Source organism: Bombyx mandarina, chromosome 23, assembly GCF_030267445.1.
Source record: "Bombyx mandarina strain Sakado chromosome 23, ASM3026744v2".
NCBI lineage: Eukaryota > Metazoa > Arthropoda > Insecta > Lepidoptera > Bombycidae > Bombyx > Bombyx mandarina.
The window spans coordinates 12,765,716-12,785,056 of record NC_143229.1 but is presented as its reverse complement, the minus strand read 5'-3'; the positions used below and the strand labels follow the sequence as shown (position 1 = coordinate 12,785,056).

The window sequence follows — 19,341 nt, the reverse complement described above, 5'->3', positions numbered from 1 at the left end:
ACTTCGAATTGCCTTTTTGTTGCTGTAGTCAGGAGACGAACTCAAGTCCCACTTCATGTTAAACGGTTATAAGAGAATTTTATTGAACACTCTGTCATAAAACATCTGTCTTAGCAAGAGCGTTATTAAACTTTATTGTTATTAGGCCTTACAAATTCATTTCGGACAAATCTGTTTTCATGTTGTCTATGCCAGGCTTTTAGAGTCGTGTCGACTATGTCTACAATTTTCTAGGACTTTCAAAAGACGTTCCAGTTGATTCGATGCCTGTTTTTGCTATCTGACGACAGATGGCGTTATGCCTACTGGCATAACAATACGCTTGACTCAAACAGTTAATCTTCTAAAGTACAAAATGTTTTAGTATTAATCGTTAAGATTCTTTTTTACTACAAATTTTTATAGAATCTAAATCAAACCCACACGGAAACACTGATTATATGAGTTATGTTTAACTTATCATAAGTCCAAAAAATCTTATCGTCATTTTGTTGATATGACATACTTTCTTTACTTTTTCCATGTCTCGTTTCGCAAGAGCATGCTTCGAATTCTAGAGCATCCGTGTAAAGTCTGAATAATTATACGAATCCCCTCATAGAGCAGCGCTGTCATGGGTCTCTCGTTTAAGATTTTTTTACCTATATACTAGATTCACAGAACTAATAGGTGAGCTCACAGGGCTCAAACCTGACGACGTTGCTAACACTAACCCTAGCAAGAGCAGTGCTTCGCAGAATCTATCACCGGAATGGAAGCGCGACCCACTGAGAAGATCTGGCGAGAAACTCAGTGGGCTGTGGGTTAATTTACTCGCCGAGCCCTTCATCGTACGCGACTGGTTCGACGAGGACCCGATCACCGGTGCTTGAAGTAGCTAAAAATACCGTAGTAGATCGGGAGAATCCGAAATGAAGTGGTCTCAAAAGGCGTGAGGTTTAGTTTAGTTCAGTCCCAGTTTTTCACTTTCCTTTATATTACTGTATTAGGGCAAGTGCACTTACGCTACTTCTGGTCTTAAGTGATTTTCAGATAGTGTCCATAGCCTCCGATGAACGTATGTGACATGACAATGCCAGTGCCACACCCGATGCGTCGATCCGGTACGGTAGTAAGGATCGACGTGATTTAACTAGCTTTTAACTTGAATTATATGCTTCGGCTATTCTTGATATCGCCGAAGATGTCCTGGTCATTGTCTAGTCGTAGTAACCGTGGACTAAATACTTCCTTAATGGAATATACTGGTTCCAACCCACACACTGCGTTGTAAAACGTGTGAACTTACACTTGTATTCATAGTGGAAGTCATTTGATAAAACCCGCTAACTGTCATTGGTTTTGTGTAATATACATTTTCATAATAACATTAATATTAATTGTGTAAGTACATAATAATATTTTCAAAATTTACCTAGTGTAGGTCGGTTTATATTAATTTAATATAAAGAAAAAAGTTTTTCCTTCAAACAGCTTTGAAAATCAATAGTTCCATACTAATATCGAATGTAACTCTGTCTGTGTGTCGCGCTTTCACGCCAAAAGTACTGAATCGATTTAAATGAAATTTGGTACACCGATAGTCAGAGCACGGAATAGATAAATAAGGTTAGGTATAAATAAGATACCTTATTTATCTATTCCGTGGTCTAGAGCCTAAGAAAGGACATAGGCAACTTTATAATGCAAAAAAGGGTTGTAAAGGATTGAAAGAGCGTGGATCAAAGTTGTATGGAAGTATCGTCATTTTTAGAGCTAAAAGCTTGAAACTTATTTTTTAGGCTATGGATTCGATATAAGTTAATATAACACTACACGCTTACACGTCAGAATAACACATAGACTATAATTTATAACAGTATCTATATATTAATACGTGAAGCAAAAACTTTGTATCCCTTTTTACGAATATTGCGCGGACGGAGGAGTATGAAATTTTCCACACTTATAGAGAATATAGAGAAGAAGTGCACAATGCTAATTTTTTTTTAAATAATGCATAAAAGATACATTAAATCAATAAAGAAAACATTACGCACACTACATACCATGTATTTGACGCACACACCCATGCATACTATTTATTGTCAAACTTTTGTTCTTGACGTCTGTTGTCAAATTAAGATTAAATATTGTTTGTCTTTGTTAATATTTTTTATAGTGTAGTGTTGGCGAAATTTGTGATTATAGAAGTATAAAATACAATCATAATAGTGTACAAACTTACAATTCCAATTAATTATAGTCGAATTTCGACTACTGTGGAACCTCTAGTAGTGTGAATTACCCAAAACATAACGTTAAGTGTTAATTAAGAAGGAAAAAATCTGCCATCTGCGAACTATTTTTGCGTGCGCCGCAAAAACCGTTGGAGTTACACTTAAATAATGTAAAATGTAAATGTTTATCTCAAATAGTCTATCCTACAAAAAAAGACCGTGACATCATATATCTATTGTTTATTTGTAAGCCAAAACATTGTACCATAATATAAGAAGAGGAAAGATATCTAATCTTTCCTCCTTTTTATTTGTTACGTTCTTTTTATTGTGCTTGTTACTGTGAGGATCAGATTTATATTAAAGAATATTCAATAAGATCAATAATAAATTATAGTTCCCGGAGCGAAGCGCGGGCTAGTCGCTGGTATCAAATAAATAAATACACCATTTTTTTATAGTTTCTGAAACTGTGATAAATCTTCAACCAACGCAGTAATATTTTTTATATTAAACTGGATGTTAGGAAACCGCTTCCGAAGACAGACGATAGTACTAATGACACCTTTGATGATGGGACAAAAAAATTCGATCCTGTCTAAAAAATATATTCATATTTTTAAAATGTTTTATTAGCATTATTTACGCTCCATCATGTTAGTACAGCTAAATGAAACGATGTTTTCATAAAAAAAAAATTATTTTACTTTAAAAAAAACCAGCAATGAAACACAAAATCAAAAACAGCTGTTGCTCGGATCACCGAACACTCGGGCGCGGTGCTGATACCGCGCTGATACAACTTTGTAGGTACAACATTTTCGTTTTCGGAAGCGGTCTCCTAATACACAGTATTATTGGTTGGGCGTCTGTAAGTCCGGTGTAAGTTATCGGTGTCAGGAACTGGAAGGAGAAAGCCCCGAACAGAGCAGTCTGGAGAGACATACTGGACCAGGCTAAGGCCCACCCTGGGCTGTAAGGCCTAAGATGATGATGATGTCTGTAAGTCCGCACGGATAGGTCATTCGTGACAACGAAAACTGTAGAGCATTCGAAACGTAGGCAATAATTATAATTACAACAAAAAACGCGATACTAAATGGTAAAAGGAGTTTTAATTGTGGCTACAATTCGCGGAAACCGTAAGAAATATTAAAATTATTTTATTACAAAGTATGTTATTATACATGCCTTGAGTAATATGAAGTTCGTGTAACAAGAACTGTGACGGGTAGCCACGATTCCGTTAGGCTATTCAATGACGAAACGCAAGCGCGAATCACATGTTACGATAGGAACTGCTATCCGTCGATAGGTTATTGGAACGCAAGTAAGGACAAAAGGATAGATTTGTCTATCTTTAGTAACCGAAACTAGGGAATAGATAGGTTATTGAAAACGGCCGTTAGTAAAGACCAATTCGATTTCAAGTCATCATCATCATCATCATCATCAGCCTTTATCTGCCCACTGCTGGACATAGGCCTTCCCCAATGCCTTCCACATAATGCGGTCCTCCGCAAGTTGATGCTATTAAAATTAAACGATTGATTCGAATGAAATGTAAAATCGAATAAGTTAGCGACGATTTTTCTTTGCTTTTTTCTAAATAATTTCTTAAAACTTTTTCAAAGTAAAAAATATAAATATCATAATTCCTTAGTTAGCATAATTAATTTCATAGATTTTGTTGATTCTAAATGTTTTTCATATTATTATATAGAATCAGCCACTAGATAATGTAAGCTGCATTATGTATTGACAAATTTAATCCAACTGTTCATAATGAAGGAAAGGTTACAATAGACACGTGACGTCAAGGTTTGTTATTACCTAAAAACTGTCTATTCATATCACAGTTTAAATAATTAAATCAAATGAATTATCTCAGAAATTTGTAGTACCTATAATACTTATTACGTCAGCAACGAAGTCACGCATTTTTGGTTCATCAAAAAGTTCATTGACCTTATCATTTGGCTAGTTCATTACTAAAATACATTCTGCGTCTATAGATAAAGTGATAAGTATCGTGGACTGGTTGGGTTCCCGTTACAATCGGCTCGCGTTATTGAAATGTCGAGATGGCCTGGAATTGATTCGGCCGCGGCCCGCGTCGAGTTTTAAACACGATTTTGTGTAAATTTGAAAACGAATAAATAATAACCTATTTAATAATGAACCTTTTTAGTATTGAGCTTATTTTCAGATATTTGGCAGAAATTGCCGAAGGATTTAAAAAAAAGAAAATGTTATAAAGAGGTTTAACTGTAAAAAAAGTACAAAAATCAATTCTAAATTCACAGCAAAATAATCTTAAACAATAACTTATAAATGTTATTAACGTTAAAAAGTTTAACTATGCGCCCGCTAAGACACGTCCGTACAGGTCGATACCTAATAGCTTTTTTATTGTCGTTGTAGGCAGACGAGCATACGGCCCACCTGATGGTGAGTGGTTACTGTCACCCATCGACTTCAGCAGAGCCAAGCCGCTGCCTACCTTCCTTCTTCGAACGAGGCTAATGGAGAATACGTTAAGTACTCTCCATTAGCCTCGTTTGAAGAAGGAAATGTCATAGCGCTCGGGAAACATCGTGGAGGGGAGCTTATACCAAAGCCGGATGGTGGCAAAAAATATCTCTGGAAACGCACTGTGGATGACCTCAGTGGCTCCAGGTAGTATGAATGAACTCTACTCCGGTTGTGGGCGGTGCGATGTTAAAAACGAGATGATGGAAACATCTTGAACAATTATTAACTTATTAAATTATAATCAAACTACGAAAATAATCTGTATTCCGACGCTACGCACGTTATACGCATTAATAGAGAGTCGATATATCGGCGGATCGCACTGAAAGGGCTAAAATTACTTTTACGGCTTAATCTCAAGCTTTTGTTGTCAGTATATTATTTCAGCCCTTGCCTGTGACCACAAAAACTGTGACAGAGAGAATAAATGAGAGAGGTGTTTTATGGACACCCTATTGGAATAGAGTGCTTTTTGTTATATCTTATTGCTTTTGCATTAAGTATTGATTAAATAAAAAATTAGGAGTCAGTCTAAAATAATTCCATCCTGGCTGAGCCCTTGCTCGCCTACCTGTCTAGGTAAAACTGAAAAGACCTTCGGGCCACCAGTAATCTCTCAAACATAAAAAAATACTATGGCGTATTTAATCTAAGTGATTTAGCGGGCAAATCGAATTTTCTCGAAGAAGAACTATGTATATTCAAAGCTTCGGAAATTTTAAAGAACACCAGGTAAAGTCTTCTTTGTGTCTTGTTTTATTTTAAGTCAAGTGTTTTTCATCACGCTTCTAATACTCTTTTAACCCTTAAAGAGAGTATAAATAGTTCAAGAAAAACCTTTGTTCGAAATGATCGGTTTTCGATTACAACGTGATCACAGATGCTTCGTAGTTCGTCAAGGAGTTTATAACTTAAAGGTAACGAATGTCAAATATATTTTTTAATACTATATACGGTCTATTTGTCACTTGTAGCATATAGAAAAGCTATTTTGGAATATTTGTATTATGATTTAGTCCGATGAGTATTACTTAGTTTTATAGTGTAAGTTGATGTACATAATAATATGTGCGTATTGTGTTGCTTTTGTTTTTTGTGTAAACTTCTAATTTCTAAATTTCTCTTCTCTGTTCACTTTCTACTTATATGTGATTTTGATAGGGGAAACACATTTGGTTATTGTTTTAGCTATTTTTTTAAGTATTATATTATGTTTGTACTGCACTGTTGGTTTCCCAAATAAATATGTAAATAGGTACATTAATTCGTCAGACATCTTGGGTTATATAAAATAAATCGTAATTACAACCTTTACATAATATGACTACTAAACTTTCGCTGTTTCGTATTAACATTGGCAAATTTTAAAACTTGTCTACGAAATACTGTACTAAGCATATCCGGTTTCCTTGAATAATTTCCTATTTCCTAATAGACAGGTTTTTAGTTTTATCAATAAATAGTTGTACCCGTCCGCTTCGCTGGGCATTTAAAATTAACATTATTATTTCTCACCCCCACAAAGATTCTCATCATTAGCGCCCCCGCAACTGGTGTAGGGAGTTCAACATTCATATAAATGTTAACCTATCCATTAAGTACATGTATATTCTACATAGATACCAAGTTTCAAGTCAATCGGTTGCATGGTTCAGTAGTTATAACGGAACATCCGTAAAAACCACTGTAGATTTATATATTGGTATAGAAGTATAGATTACTGCGGTTCGCTTTGCCGGGTCATCTTTGATCCGGTTGCTACCAAACTTCATATCAAAACCCGCTGGGCCAAACTGAACAATTCCCGAACTTCATCGAAATCGGTTCAGATGTTTCGGAGTCTTTTTATTACTTTATTTTTATTGCATAGATGGGTAGAGGAGCTCTTAGCCCACAAGTGGTTATCGGAGCCCATAGACATCTACAACGTAAACGCCGCCACCCACCTTGAGATATGAGTCCTAAGGTCTCAGTACAACGGCTGCCCCACTCTTCGAATCGGCTTCACGGCAGAAATAGGTAGGGTGGTGGTACCTACCCGTGCGGGCTCACAAGAGGTCCTACCACCATATACGAAATTTATAAGTGGTGTAAATTGGGAGAGGCGTACATTCAGCACTGGACGAATGTGGGCTGATGATGATACGAAATTCATCAGCATACAACTACAATAAAGTGTATATAAGTCACATAGCCCACTGAGTTTCTCGCCGGATCTTCTCAGTGGGTCGCGTTTCGGATCCGGTGGTAGATTCTGCGAAGCACGGCTCTTGCTAGGGTTCGTGTTAGCAACGTCGTCAGGTTTGAGCCCCGTGAGCTCACCTACTAGTTAAGTTCCGCTGAAATAGCCTCTCAAGGCTATCAGCTTAGGTAAGAAAAAAAAAAGTCACACATAACTAATATTTTTCCATACTTGATATTACAAACACAGAGTTAGTGTGTTACTGTGTTGATCGCAAGAACAGTCCGCATCTAACGATCCGAATTTCAAGTTGAATTTCTCGTTTGATCGCTAAACGTACAGAGAGGAAGGTTGAATTCGCGAAATTTCCAAATGTCAAATTTATAAGCGCACACATACTTAGTAGTAGTTCTTTGTAATAATAATATTGGCTAAGTATGCCACAATCATCGAGCGATGCGTGCGTGACGAAAGCATGTGGTTTTCCGCGACAGCAACTCGAATACTGGGCCAAACGTTGTTCGGTAATGTACCGCACGTATTCTGTTGTGCTGAAGTCGCAGCAAAAACGTTGTAAATGTAATAATAACGGTAGCATTAGAATTTTTATATAAGAAAATATACTATAATCATCAGATGCCTTCAGTCATTGTGGCGACAAATAAAGTGCAATGTGAGTTTTTATTTTATTTTATTGGTTAGTTGGGTGGATTTAAGAAAACTGTCAAGGGACGTTTGTGCAACATTGCATAATAATATTATAAAGTTAAGGGTTAGGTATTTACTATAGTCGGATTTTTTATGAGACGAAGTCAACTGACGTTTACTGTGTTGTCAGGTTTTGATGAAATGTTGTTGAATGAATAGTGTTGTGACAAAGTGAACGATTGAAAAAACTCCTGAATTAATGAAATTGCCTCGATTGTCTAGTGAATAGTTGGTGTGCCGAATTGCCGATATCGGGTACGGGGTTCGAATTTTAGGCGTGCTTTGTACATACCAACGAGTTTTAGACGAAATATTATGTTCCTATAGTATCTACCTGTACTGAATACCGAGTGTTTTAAACATTAAGAAAAGTATTGCGAGAAAGCTTGTAAGACTGTCCTATTTCCAATACATCATATAGTTGAAATTATAGATGTATAAAATATAACAATTATAGGTATGTAATGAAAATAAAAAAACTGATTGTAGTTACATACTACTAGTAACATATATTGGAGCACTTTAATACAATTTTATTGTAAAATATAAATAATATTCTTTTATAGTTTGAAATTAATGATTAACTCTTCACACTCATTGTTCTTTCATGTGATTGAACGAGAACTGAACGCATCACTATTACTTTAAATATAGCAACATTATTTCACAAAGTGACATTAGCTACTGTCAGCTGGCTTCGTCTAATTAAAAATCCGACTATAGATGGCACTACGTGGGAATGAGGCGTTCGCTCCTGGCCTTTTCATTTTTCATTATTATTATTATTTTTAATTGTATTTTTTGACTTGTTTTTCCGTTTATTGTAAATATTTTTACTAATTAAAAAAAGAAAAAATTTGAGAAAAAACAAAAAATCCCGCTGAGTTTGTTTCGCCGGTTCTTCTCAGGACTGTGGCTTTTTTTGGAACCGGTGGTAGAGTTATTTATATTTTGACATTCAACAAGTGTGTTAACTGACATCTAAGTTGAAATAAATGATTTTGAATTTGAATTTGGACGAGCTCACTGCCCACCTGGTGTTAAGTGGTTACTGGAGCCCATAGCAATCTACAATGTAAATGCGCCACCCACATTGTGATATGATATAAGTTCTAAGGTCTCAGTATAGTTACAATGGCTGCCCCACCCTTCAAACCGTAATGCATTACTGCTTCACGGCAGAAATAGGTGGGGTGGTGGTACCTACCCGGCGGACTCAAAAGAGCTCCTACCACCAGTAATTACGCAAATTATAATTTTGCGGGTTTGATTTTTATTACACGATGTTATCCCTTCACCGTGGAAGTCAATCGTGAACATTTGTCAAGTACGGATATCATTAGAAAAATTTGTGCCCGTCTGCGGGATTCGAAAACCGTTACATCGCTAGATACGAATGCACCGGACGTCTTATCCTTTAGGCCACGACGACTTCAACGACGAGTTTATTAACTATACCGTTTGAGAAATTCTTTTTGGTCACTTTCATTTGTTTTTATGGTGTTTTTGTAACTCTCGAAGGGCAAAATCTGACCTTCGAGTGCCTAATAACTATCAAACGCTCCGCATTTAAGAGAAGAGGTAGGTATGTATCCTCGATTGTTTGAAGGACAGGGCAGTCCTTTTACTATAAAACTAAGATTTAGCGCTGGCTCAAGGCAGATGGCGGGATTTACGTTTTTGATGCCTATAGGCTTCAGTAACCACTTAACAACAGGCGGGCCGTGAGTTGGTTCACCTATTTAAAACACGTATTCCTTTACAATCTTACGAGCGTCAAATATTATAAAAAAAAAACAAAAACCTTACAAAAATTGTATTTATAGTTGATTAAAAAGTACAATAGATGTCACAAACAGCCTTACCTATCTTTAACATAGGTACTTATAGTTTTAAAACACTAAACATATAAAAAAAAGGAATTCATAAAGGTAAAATAAGGTGAAAGGTAAAACATTACAATTTTATGCCCTATACCTATTCTATGTATTAAAAATAAATATACCCTCATTATGAATAATTAAGTTAGATTCTTAATTAATTCATCATCATTTAAAGTCTGCATAACAACAACAATGTCACATTTGATTTAAATTTTATCATCATTATTGCAACAAAATTGTCACACTGTCATTTAAGACATTTCACATAAATCACGAAAAGTTCATTTTGAACGTACCCGATTAAAATCAGCTGGTGTTTAAGTTCCAACGCAAAATCCTGGTAAAGACACGACTGGACACAAAACAATGAACTTATCAACACGGAATTTCAGTATGAAAATCACCAAAATTTTAATTAAGGTTATTATTTAACGGGCGACACGTCTCACGGCTACACAATACGGCGTTGCACTGAATGTGGTCAAACAACTGTGTAACCGGAATGACAGCATCCGATATCGAAGCGTGCAGAACAGAAAATTTATAAATCTTATTTACACTACGAATTCAACAGTAGATACAAAAATCCAGAGATTTTTTGGAACTTAGGTTATGGTAGGTTTCAATTAAATAGTATTTAATGTTAGTTTTTTTTTATTTTTTATTTCTTAGATGGGTGGACGAACTCACAGCCCACCTGGTGTTAAGTGGTTACTGGAGCCCATAGACATCTACAACGTAAATACGCCACCCATCTTGAGATATAAGTTCTAAGGTCTCAAGTATCCAACGGCTGCCCTACCCTTCAAACCGAAACGCATTACTTCTTCACGGCAGAAATAGGCAGGGTGGTGGTACATTCCGCGCGGACTCACAAAAGGTCCTACCACCAGGAAGGTGCGTCGATAATAAACTCAAAGATTGCAAAAGAAAACAAACAAACTCACTACATATCACTAGTAAACAGAACCAGTCGAATATCAATAAAAATAGAACTACCTACAATAAGTCAACAACGGATGTGTCAGATGAGATCGGAGATAAAAAAAAAAGTTGAATTCCCATATTTTAGGTCAATTTAAAAGTAGCCACGAAATGTAATAAACCTCTTTACACAGTTAGTACCGCTTTACTAATAACGCAGATTGGAACATTAACTTTCTCTGTCAATACGGTTATAAGTTGAACTTAATTTGAAGCGATCGATATTATTTACGGTCACATTTGATCAATGATCGCATTAAGTCTCCTTTCACCAACATATTAGTCCAAATCTTTCTTTTCTGGGTCAAGGTCTTTCATCTTGCAGTCCAATGTTTGTTTGTGAAGATTAAAAACAGTAAAATCAGGATTTTTTTTCTTCCCTACCTATTCTAGTAACCTCGAGGGGTTATTCTAGATTCACCAAACTAGTAGGTGAGCTCACGGGGCGCAAACCTGACGACGTTGCTAACACGAACCCTAGCAAGAGCCGTGCTTTGCAGAATCTACTACCGGATCGGAATCGCGACCCACTGAGAAGATCCGGCGAGAAACTCAGTAGGCTGTGTCTGTGGGTTAATTTACTCGACGAGCACTTCGTCGCAAGCGACGGGTTCAACGAGAACGATGACCGGTGCTTGAGGTACCCAAAAACACCGTTAGTAGATCGGAAGGATCCGAAATGACGTGACGAAAATCAGGATCGGACTGCGTTGGCTATCGGCCGTCCATTATCCACGGGGGCATGGGAACTGTCTCCCTCTTTATAAATAAAATGTTATGGTAGATAATTAAAATTATTATTCATTTTCAATATTCACACATTCAATATTCAGGATTCGAACTGTCGCTGTTGGAGATTTCATTTCACCACAGTCATCTGAGGATTCTGAGGAAGCGTTGAAAATATAGTTCTCAACTCAATAAAATACTGTAGTAATTAAAAGTACTTTAACGGTTTAGTCTCCCGTATTTTATTGTCATTAGATTATTTGTGCATATTATTTGAATGTAGAAGAACAATCTTTGGTCGACCACGACCACGAAAGGTGTAAAATATTTTGTCAATAATATGAAATAAGTTGTGGTAAAACTAATATCCATTAACTAGGTTTTACTGTTATAATATTCATTTTATTTTATTCATTCTACATTACGTTCTGTGAAGGCCGCTGGGCCAGTTTACGGTGCTTAGTCGGAAAATGGAAACAGACTGGATATCAAACAAGGTCTTTTGGGACGGGTGGCGGCATGACGTAGTCGACGGTTGGCAAAGCACACGCGTTGCAGAAGTGTCGTAAATGAAATTGTCGCAGTCATAAATGTGGCAAGAATACGCAATAAGTAGTGGTAAGTAAGTGGATGAGGAGGCGATCTGAAAAAAGGTTTCAGTAAGGCCAGTTGGGAGGGCCTACGTCCAGTAGTGGAGAATTATTTGTCTTTTATCTGTAGAATGACGTTTATGTATACAAAAAAAATCTTTCATATTCCCAGTCTACTAAAAGTGGTTTAAAAAATACACAAAAAAAATGAAGGGCAAATAGATTAGGCATTACAATAAAAATTTCAGGAAATTCTATCTCTAAACAATTATATATTTCAAGTCACGAACATGAATATTGGTCGTATTAAAATGTTTTTATCGTTTCACGTCATTGCGTATTTAATGCTATGTCAGTGTTTATTTTGTGTTAAAACTCAGTAAAAACATTTCATAATATTATATTGACCTCAAAAAAGTGCAAATCTAGAAAAACTCGTTAGCGAAAATATGTAAGCTAGAAGAAACACATTATAGTCACGATGTTCGTGATGAACAAACACACAGCGATGTGATATGCCACAGAAAAACTTTTATAGAAGATTCACTTATTGTTTTATTAATTTACATTTTAAAGCTGCCGTGCATATTATGCTACTAACAATGCTATTATCTTTTTGAGAGGAATTGCGCGCTGTTTTTTATACCTTATAATCCTTCCACATTACATCTAGAGCTGCTGTTTGCCATTTTTTCTGCTTCATTTGTTCTTTTAAATGCATTGTTTTTTTTTTATTACAAGACTTTTTGCGGCTGTTATGATAGTATAGTCGAATTAAAGTTATATACGGAATGTAGATCTGATGTCTTGAAGTCCAGGCTTTATTTCCAGTTTGGACATTAGTCTTCAAATGCTTATGTTATTATTTGGTTCCTATTTGTACTTTCAAATGTGTTTGTAGGAGAAAAGGAATGATTATTAACCGTTCTTAGATAATCCATATAGATTTTCTACCCGTGTGTGTGTGACTGAACTCTTAATGGGCTATACAGATTTTGAAATTTGTTTTGTGTGTGCTCCAGTCATTCGAGAATGGCTTATATTCACAATTTGGTAACTTTGAAAAAATTATATCTTTTTTTTTATTGCCCTTGTATCTTCGGAATGGGTCAGAGAGTTGTTGTTACTTATTAAAATAAGGTTTTAAATTTTCGGAATTAAGACATGGTAAGCTTATGAAAAAATTAAATGACGGCTCCGCTAATTATTCAACCTTCTGAACAAATTTTGATTGCTACAGTTATTTTTGCAACGGTATCCATAATAACCGAGCACTGTGCGAAACAGAGACGGCTTAATGCTGCTGTCTGTTTACAAGAAAGGGATCGAACACTGGTTTAGGAAGTAAAGAGCAGATGAATCAACTTTTAAATGCTCTTTGTTTTTAACGTATAATATCCCGTTGACTTAAAGACAACACGTATGTTTTATAATATAGTACGTAAATCTGCAGAATTACTTTTTATATTTGAGTTGCGTAGTCTTGTGATCAAAGTGCCTTAGCTCACACCAGGAACCCTTAGTGTTCATGAATTTTGTTCCTACTTGTTTGGGTTTAAATTATTTTAACATATACAGTCAAAATCTGTTATAACGACATCGAAGGGACTGCTCATATTCAGTCGTAAAAACCGATAGTCGTAACAACCGGTGATGTTTAATGTGTAACGTGCAAGTACAAACAAATCGATAGGGAATTATTGGAAAAATATATTTACATAATACGCGATTTTTCTTCAATATTAATTTGTTTTTCTTTGCGACATTTTGAAAGTTTCACGAATAACTCCACAAAGTTTTGATGCGTCTTGTGTATAGATAAGTAACAAACTAACTGAAGAGATATGAAGAAGCGGGCTTTAACTACCGCATGCACGTGTTTTGTTTCTAAGAATTAGAAAAGACCCTACACTAAACTAAATCCTATTGTTTTCTTTCCTGATTTTAAAAGGCATCGAAAACAAATGTGGATGCCTATTCAAATTGTTTACAATACAGCTTAGCCGGTCGTTCTAACAGATCTAATTCTCCGAAATATTAGTTAAATGTGGTCGTTTTATGAGGTAGGTATGTCGTTATTACCAATGTCGTAGAAAGCAATATTTTTAATAAGGCGGTCATATGGCATTCAGCCGGGACCTTTGTTCTTGGTTATTATAACCGGCATGTTGTATTAAACGATGTCGCAGTAAACGGTTTTGACTGTACTTTGTTTCTGAGTATTTTTAATCCAACTTAGGTTCCCTAGTGTGCATATGGCACCGTCTGGGCTCTGGACAGCATGCCTATCAGTACAATGACCTATTCTCCATCCAGTTCCTATAGCTGGGGAGGTGGATTAAACGATATGCGTGACCAGTGTCCTCTCCAAGTACCATCTCAGCGAAGATCGCGCTGAAAACCAATTCTACACTCTATTGATCTCTGTGATGATCCGGTGATTCAAAGTCCTAGCACAAGAGAGGAGTAGGATAATGAATAGGTTAAAAAGGATATCACTAAGATATACAGACAGTTAACAGAAATATTGAGCCAGTTTTTTCATTGTTTAGATGGATGGAACAGCTCACGGCATACATGTTGTTAAGTGATTTTCGGAACCTATCCTATCAACAACCTAATGCCGCCACTCACCTTGAGATATGAGTTCTAAGGTTTCAGTTTTATAGTACAACGGCTTACCCGTGCGGGCTCACAAGGCGATCTATCGTGTGTAATTGCACAAATTATAATTTTAGCAAGTTTGATTTCTATTACACGATGCTATTCCTTCATTGAAGAAGTCGTTCGTGAACATTTGTTTAGTACGTATTTCATTAAAAAAATTGGTAACTGACTGTGGGATTCGAACACCAGCACAGTTGCATCGCTCGATACGAATGCACCGGGCGTCTTATGCTCTAGGCAACGACGACTTCAAGCGTGAATACTGAGATACTTTTCACAGTGCTATTTTGAATTTCATTGGAGATTGGCCTGTTAGTTTTGAGCGTAGACTCCTTTTTTGTGCTAGCTTCAATAAAAACTTGATTCAATACATAGAGATACAATATGCGCACGTACGACCAGAGATTTTTGTGCAACTGCAATTATCTGTGCTGCCATACTTATTAGTGTCTTCCCACACTTATATAAAATAATTATATAAAATGTCATGTTTAGGATTGACCCAAGCACTGTTCACGGGCCGCCGGAGTCAGCGTTGTTTTCCCAGAAATACAGTAAACAAGGATGTGTTAATTAGCACTTAATATGCATCACACGCTACGAAGCACGCGTGTGAATATGACATGTTTTAAAAACGAAATGAAAGTTTTATTTTCCCTTGATGATCGTCGACCGGTCACGTAACGATTACGTAACGCATCCGTAAAATAAATTAGTGGTGACAATAAAATACAGCTTGAGGTCTTCATGTTGATAAGGAGTAAAGATAAATTATAACCAAACTACAGGTTCATAGGATCATAATTTTAGCAGTCAATGCGCGTTGGTGTCTTTGTTACATCATAGTTCTTTCATTGATGGCTTAAACTAACAGAAGGTTCACTTATTACCGAAGCCCGTCGTGTATGCAGTTTTTTTCCTACCTATTTGCTGGTAGCATAAGGGGGTATTTCAGCTTCTTGTAGACGGGTAGTTGAGTTCACGGGCTCAAGCTGAGAGAATTTGCTAACATTAGAACTAGCCAGAGCAGTGTTTCGCAGAATCTACCAGCGGAACCGCGGCCCACTGAGAAGATACGGCGGAAAACTCAGTGGGCTGTGACCTATGGGTGTATGCAGTACTTGACACTTGATGTCGACGAAACGATACAACATGCTCCACTGCTTTACCTTGAACGGTATAAATAAATAAAAATCTATCACTTTGGATAAAAATCTATCACTATCTATCACCTGTTTGGAAGACTAATGGCCCAATTTAAGCAATACAAACATTTACACAATATGTACTACTAATACCGAGATTATAAAGCCAATGGCCTAATAGCCAATGTCAGGTCAACAAAAATTATAATTATGTAATTGTATATTCTGCAAATGAAATGAAAATTAAAAATAAAAGTGTAAAGTGTGATTATTTTGGAGAAGCAGCAATTTTAATTTACAAAAGAAGTCTCAGCAGTAAATACAGAATAGTGAATATGATTAAATGCTTAAGCCGGGTGATTACAAATTAAGATTACAAGTGATAAAATACAATTAAGGTTGCAAAAATGCAATCCTTTAGTACTTATATATACATAGCTGTTTTATAACCGGCTATTTCACTGTTCTATAACACAGATTCTACTAAAGTTTCTATCTACACTAGCTTGTACAGTTTAGTTTTAAAACTACCCCACATTGTATCCAGAAGGGTGTGAAAAAATTTTCAAGCTTTCTAACTTTTAAGAGAGTTTTAAAAACGTTCATTAAAATCGGTTACAGTTCATTTAAAATGCATCATAAATCGATTTGGCAACCATTAAAATGTACGTGCAGTTAGTGGATTTGTTTACTTTCTGGAGTCACAGCTATGTTCTACTGTAAACTTCTAAAGGGAATTCTTCTACTGTTCTATTCTTTTATTCAAAATGCGAAACTTTTTTTTATCATGCAGGGCTATTCAGGAGTACCTATACAAGCTAAAACTCTTAGTAATTTAAAAAAAGTTACATGGTGGTAGGGCGCACTGTGATTACTGGGTCGGGTCCTGAATACCATTATTGAGTCCGTGGTCCGCTCTCAACGTCTGCGGCCTGCCTGTCCTAGTAGCTAGGTGTTATGACTCTCTGTAGTTGGGACTAACTCATCGTCAACTCTGCTTACAGATCGTTGGCGATAATGCGATTTGATTTTTAGGACAGGATAGCCAAAATGCCAAATTCCAATGGCATCGAGAGCAAAACTTATCGTTTTTTCGGTCTTAAATGTGCAGACACACAATCGCGGACGGCGGTTGTCACGATATTTTACTGTACGATTCATGTATATAATAGCCTTGAGAGCCTATTTCAGCTTTGCCTTAGCGTTTAGGTAAGCTCACGGGGCTCAAACCGGGAGTGGTACTAACACTGGCCCTAGCAAGAGCAGTGCTTCGCAGAATCTACCATCGGATCGTAAACGCGACCCACTGAGAAGATTCGGCGAGAAACTCAGTGGGCTGTGTCTATGGGTAAAACACCATCAAACAATGGCATTCACGATGAAATTGTTCTTAGTTGTAATAGCATAAATTTATTCTCATATTCTAAATACAAAAACTGGACAATAAAATGGCCTCTAGACATTGCGTCCTTGTAAAAAAACCTCGCAGAGCAAGGTTTGTATTGTAATAAACGGTGTGGTGAAGGTAAAGTTGAAAAGTGCGTTTAAAGAAACAAAGAAAAACGGCCTAGCAATACAATGAGTAGTCTTATTGTATGGTGTTTGCTAGCCTGTTGTAAAAACGCTTACAAATCGACGAATACGAGTAAACTTCGTTCAGTCTGAAGGATTTAAATCTGTAGGGAGGAGTTGTCATCTGTAGTCACAAGCATTTAAAATATCAGGCGTAAAACAGCTCGTGAGGTTAGGGTTGACACGCCGGGTAGTTTTTTCAGTCGAAACCCGCTTCCAGAATACTGATTGGACTCTATACCTTATGGATATTTGATTTCCTTATTCTCACTAAACATACAGCGGTATCATATTATCCGAGGGATCAACGCGGGCGTAAGTTAAATGACGAGCAAAATGTTCAGTCACGTCCATCAAAAAAGTGAAAACCCTGTTATTGTATTTGCCGTACCAAACGTGATATTATTTGGTCTTCGAAGTACAAGCGATAGGAAAGTGGCGTTTTTATTGATTTAGTTGAGAGCGAGAGTTCAATGCACGTGTGTTTGACAGTAATAATCTAACAACGGCCTCAACAACAACAATATTGTGTTCCATTTTGAGATATTGGTTAACGAACTTAATTGCATTAGAATAAAGATTATTCTATGTTTCTCATCGTTTGAAATAGGTACTTCGGAACGAAACGTATGCCTATTTTGTGCTATTAAGTAATCCTGTTGGATTGGGTGTGGCTGAATCAATAACAACTAGATTAGATATTCAAATTCTTTTCAAGTCTGAACCAATTTTGTTAGTATCATAAGGTAAAGTATAGTATAATTAGCTTGCAATATTCTTCATTTTTTTATTGTCTTTGTAGGCCAGCGACCATAATGGCCTGCCTATTTCTGCCGTGAAATAGGCCGTGCGTTTCGGTTTGAAGGGTGGGGCAGTTGTAACTATACTGAGACCTTAGAACTTATATCTCAAGGTGGGCATTTACGTTGTGGATATCTATGGGCTCCAGTAACCACTTAACACCAGGTGGGCTGTGAGCTCGTCCACACATCTAAGCAATAAATAAAAGTTACCAATAAATGTAATAATATAAACAAGAGAACAATAGAGCTATTTTTTTAAATAATACAAAAAGCTTAAGCTTACATATTGTACCATACGATAAATTGTGTAAGAACTCTCTCAAAACTTTGTATTATATTTTAGAGTTTTAACGGCTACTCGCAACTTGACTACAGATCTCAATGGATCTACAGCATAATACGAATTAATGAGAAATTAATACGACTTAAATGTGACTGGTCTGTTTTTTTTTAGACAATGAAACTGCTTTCGCGGTAACCTTTGAATTGTTATGTAACAATCGTGATTATGTTCTCTGTGGTTTTTTTTTTCTATAACCGCTAAAGCATTGTCAGCTTGACTGAAGAGAAAGAGGAGATATTTCGGAGTCGAATAATGTATCGTTACCGCCTCTCTCAATGATTAAAGGCTATTAATAGATACAATACAATGGAAGCTAGGGCAGCTTGCATTTTTTTTTATGATTGAAGATTTTCTGGTGTCCCAGATGCCTTTCCAGTTTCACCAGGACAGGTGGGCGAGCAAGGGCTCAGCCAGGAAGGGTGAGATTAGCAAACAGCTGCCCGAGCGCCTCCAAAGGAGACCTAACAACTCGAGAGCAGCTGCTTCGCGGATGAATCTAGCTTGCATATACAAGAGACAGACCGTGGCTCCACTGAGTAACGACACCCGCTGACATAAATTCTTTCTCCTTGTCGTTTCCCCCAGATAGTTATAAATAAATAAGTATTTACTGGTGGTAGGACTTCTTGTGAGTCCGCACGGGTAGGTACCACCATCCCGCCTATTTCTGCCGTAAAACAGTAATACGTTTCGGTTTGAAGGGTGGAGCAGCCGTTGTAACTATACTGAGACCTTAGAACTTAAATCTCGAGATGGGTGGCGCTTTTACGTTTTAGATGTCTATGGGCTCCAGTAACCATTTAACACCGGTGGGCTGTGAGCTCGTTCACCCATCAAAGCAACAAAAAAAACTTTACTTAAAGTTATACAAACTATAATCCCAATTTACACTGTATTTATTTGCAGATGATTGTCAAAGAAAAGGACATAAGAATATATCATTCGCATGTTACTGCACTTCCTTTATTAATGAGGCCATAG

At 36.6% G+C, this 19,341-nt stretch overlaps 1 protein-coding gene across 3 annotated transcripts in view; it reads right to left on the bottom strand.

The window, feature by feature from the left end:
* LOC149500200 (uncharacterized) overlaps positions 1 to 19,341 on the bottom strand; it is a 109,095-nt gene that overhangs the window by 73,826 nt on the left and 15,928 nt on the right. Inside the window, exon 1 of one of the 3 annotated variants that reach the window (XM_089737749.1) lies at positions 9,824 to 10,006. The exons of the other annotated variants lie outside the window; for them this stretch is intronic. The gene's annotated coding sequence lies outside the window, so the exon portion shown is untranslated. Of the gene's footprint in view, positions 1 to 9,823; positions 10,007 to 19,341 lie in introns of those variants that run through there. 3 annotated transcript variants of the gene reach the window in all.